The sequence below is a fragment of the Rattus norvegicus genome, chromosome 20, assembly GCF_021556685.1.
Source record: "Rattus norvegicus strain SHRSP/BbbUtx chromosome 20, alternate assembly SHRSP_T2T, whole genome shotgun sequence".
Taxonomy (NCBI): Eukaryota; Metazoa; Chordata; class Mammalia; order Rodentia; family Muridae; genus Rattus; species Rattus norvegicus.
The window spans coordinates 42,236,783-42,241,102 of record NC_141553.1 but is presented as its reverse complement, the minus strand read 5'-3'; the positions used below and the strand labels follow the sequence as shown (position 1 = coordinate 42,241,102).

At 40.1% G+C, this 4,320-nt stretch overlaps 1 pseudogene; it reads left to right on the top strand.

Annotated features, from left to right (window-relative positions):
* The first annotated feature begins 657 nt into the window (after positions 1-657).
* Positions 658-772, top strand: LOC120099026 (small nucleolar RNA SNORA17; annotated as a pseudogene).
* Positions 773-4,320: the final 3,548 nt, after the last annotated feature.

Below are 4,320 nucleotides of genomic sequence, written 5' to 3'. Positions count from 1 at the left end.
CAACTTAGGGCCCTGGATATTTTTATCTGAATTCATGTTCAGTTGTCTCAGACTACTTTATGATTGCTGCTTCTCTTGTCATTGTTGACTAACTCTTTTATACTTTATCTGTACTTTCTTCTTAAGAAACAATATCTGAAAGTCTTTTAAGCTGCTTAAATCCCTCCATAGAAATTCATGACCTAGTCTGAGGGTAGCTGGCGGCTTCAGTGAAAAACTATTCACTCCAAATCAAATAAAATTCTTAGGTTAGCAGGGAATGTTTCTAAACATTTTCGTGAAATTAAGAAAGTAGTTTTACTTTCATTTCATTTTCTAAAAATGAAATAGTCCAAAATTACTTGTCTACGTATATAGATACAGATGCTAAATTATCACCCAGCTCTGTTCTTTCAATTTAATCATCACCCCTCCAAATACATAACACTTTATTTAGAGTGTTATCTGAAAATAGAGGTCACTATATATATATATATATAATATATATATATTATATATATATATATTTAATTCTTTAATTCTATGCCCTAAGTATGATCCAGACATAGCTTGCCCTTGGTATTATTTGATTCCTTAGAATTAGATAATTGCTGTTATTTATACCTCCTGTCTTTGCATGGCTAGTGACCTGAGCCATAAACAATCAAATTTTGCTGCATCTAGAGGCATTGTAGATGGAGTTGCTGCATCACATGGGTGTCATTAGGTGGGTGACATTTACCTGTTCAATGTTCTGAAGTATGAACTTCTGAATAATTAGTACACCAACATTTCCTGAAATACAGCAAGCCTGGGACAACCACCAGTCTGAGACCAGGCAGGCACAGACAGGTTTTCCAGGGAGGAAGCAAACTGGAGACTAGAGGAATTCTACGGGACATGGGCTCCAGGAAGAAGAAAGAAAACTCAAGACGGATGGCCACTGGGGCAGGTCAAGTGTTGAGCACACACCGTATGACTACCAGACTGGTGCTGTGGGACCCAGACAGGGAAGTAGCCTGAGATGAGCATCAGTCTGTTGTTATAAAGGTCTGGGGTGTCAGACCATGCATGAAATGAGGTGCCAAAAGTAAAAGTGAGACATAGCACTTGAGGTGCTATTGAAACCACTCTTAAGATGACCCCAGATACTAGAGACCCCAGGTATCAATAAAAGGAATAAGTAAATGGGGGGGGGATAAAAAAGAAAGTGAAATAGAAGAATATGGGTATAGCCAAGGGAGGCAGAACTGGAGACTAGAGGGTAGGAAGGGACAGCCTAATAAGAGTAGCTAATTATGCCACCTTGGATCAGGCTGGGGTCTTGGCCTGTCCTGGCAGCAGGGGCCACATTTGGGTTCATGGACCTGCAGCAGTAAGGGGTTGTTACCACCATAAACTAGGCAGATATGCCTGACCTGAGCTGCTGATCATGGACATGCTGATGTCTGAGGGCTATGAAAAATTAGTCACATCTTTCACCTGTGCATTGTGGGAGATCTGGCCCTACCATAACCAGATTCAGTATTCAGGAAAGTGGTCCCACACATTGCAGGAGTTGCAAGTAAGCTGATTGAGAAAGCACGTACTAAGAGTAAATAAAAATATTCATAAAAGGAAATACAGAGACAAAGTTTGAAGCAGAGACTGAAAGAAAGGCTGCCCCACCTGGAGATCCAGCCACCAGAACCAGACAATATTGCCGATGCCAAGAAGTGCATGCTGACAGGAGCCTGATAAATCTGTTTCCTGGGAGGCTCTGGCAGAGTATGACAAATACCGAGGCGAATGCTAGTGGTCAACCATTGAATTGAGAACAGGGTCCACATTGGAGGAGTTAGAGAAAGGATGGGAGGAGCTGAAGGGCTTTGCAACCTCATAAGAATAACCAACCAGCCAACCAGAGCTCCTAGGGACTAAACCACGATCCAAAGAGTACATATGGACAGACCCATGACTCCAGCTGCATATGTAGCAGAAGATGGCGTTGTTGGCCATCAATGAGGAGAAGCCCTTGGTCCTGCCAAGGTTTGATGCCCCAATGTAGGGAAATGTCAGGTCAGGGGGGTGGGAAGCGGTGGGCAGACAGACGGGTGGGTGAACACCCTCATAGAAGATGATGGAGGGAGGATGGGATAGGGAGGTTTATGAAAAAGAAACCAGGAAAGACGATAACATCTGAAATGTAGATAAATAAAAAATATCCAACAAAAAATTCTTATTTTAAATATCAAAAAGGGGAGTTAGCCCTACCATTTGTCTCCCAGTGTGATGTGGATGAGGGAGAGATAATGTCTTCCCCCTTCACTCTTCACCACCTCAGCAACCAGGAGACCTTGCCCTGGGTTCACGAAAGCAGGAGAGCTGGACCTGCCTTTCACCTGCTGGAACACCCGAGCGACCAGGCCCTCCACTGTTGCGGATTGCTGTTTGTAGTATCTGCTTTCCAAGAGTTGACGCCCTGATGAGGAGTGGAACACATACTCAGGTGAGGTCAGGTGAAATCTTAACTGGTCAGATAAGGCGAGAGCCTACGATTGGGCCATGGAAGGGAAAGTCTTAGAGAAGGGGAGAAGAAGAAGAGGAAGAGAAAGAGACCCAGGACGGAGGGAGAAGACGGAGGAAGAAGAGATTGAAGATGGAGCACACCCATGTGGCCTGGAAGAGCCGCAAGTAGGTAGCTGGATTTAGTGTGGGTTCATTTTAAAACTACTCACCTGAGCAGCACGGTAGAGCATACCCTGGATATGGGGGTTGTAGTTAAGCCATTCCAGAGGTTCTGCATCATATCTACTGTACAGTGCTGTTCAAGGAGAAAAAAAAAATTCCTCCGAATTCTTTATGTCCTCATCAATGGGAGAACTTGCCCAAACAGGGTCACTAGAACAGGAGAACTGTCCCTGCCCCTTGCCTGGGGCAGCACTTGAGAGAGCAGCACTGCACCTCACTTGGAAAGCAGAGTAGAGATAGCCCTGGTGACAGGGGTTGCATGTGAGCAGGTCCCAAGGACCAGAGAGGATGGGAACAGAAGGACTGAGCATTTATAATACCTTTCAGGCTTTGTCGACCTTCCCAAAAATCTAATACATGGATTAACTGTTGGCATGCATGAAGGGGCTAGTTGTGCAAATCCAAAATACATGACACAGGGCGACAACAGAATTTTCAAGAGGAGTCCCAGTGAAGCTTGAATATTGATAAAGTACCAGAATCCAGAGGCATCATACCAGATTATTGCAAGAAATATTTGTAAGCAAAGAAGTATGTGGACAAAAGGGAATACTGTGGGACACACTATGATACACCACAGTTTCCACAATGAGATTTTTCCCCCCTCTGTTGTCTGGAGAAGTCTACAAGGGTGGAGGGAAGGGACAAGGGTAGGAGGAGATGAATAGGATTAGGGTATATGACGTAAAATTTGCAAAGATCCAAAATACATTTCTAAAAAACCAGCAAATTTTACATCTGGCATTTAAATTGTTTCAGGGTTGGAATGAGAATTAAATTTTAATAACATTCAATCAAATCATAATTTTATTGCTAACTATATAGTGAATTTATGTGGATATTTTGTATATAATACCAAGCAAGAATGTGATAGCTTCAAAGAAGACTTTTAAAGACAGGTTCTTGTTTGTGTCAATACATAATTCCCATATAAAATATTCAAAACCAAATTGTTTAGCAAATTTAAAGAGTTTCTATTTACCCTTTAAACCATAATAGAAAGCCATTGCTTTGTAGCTGTTATCACTGCTGTTTGGAAAACTATATTTTGTAATTGGATAGGTGAAACCTGGTTTGTAAATAAATCTATTCCATTTAAATTAAATGAAATTTAATTACAATTAAAATGCCATGTTAATGGAGAATAGAATGTGTAAAAAAGCATTAATCTGTTCTTCGTTTAGATGTCAGTACAGGTTAATTATGTTCAATAATGCCATGTATGGGCTGGCTCATTTTCCATGAAAGGATCATTTTGTTATATGTTTTAGAATATATATGTATTTTTAAAAAGTGCTTTCAAAAACCACTTGCAATGGTAAAATATAAAAAATGAATTTGGATAATTATTTTCTCTAATTATTTTAAAATTTAGATGGCAAAGATATCTGAGTACAAAATATCAAAATGACATCAAAGCAGATAAATGAAGATACTACTAAATTTTATCTACTAAGAATAAAATAATCAATCACATTTTTGTGGTATTCACCCAAGCTATTTAATCGTATTAGACTTAATGTGCTACCAATCAAGTGTATCTATTTTAAAATTTTTCATGTTTTAACTAAAGTATATTTACTTTTAAAAAAGAAAAACATGTTCGAAATT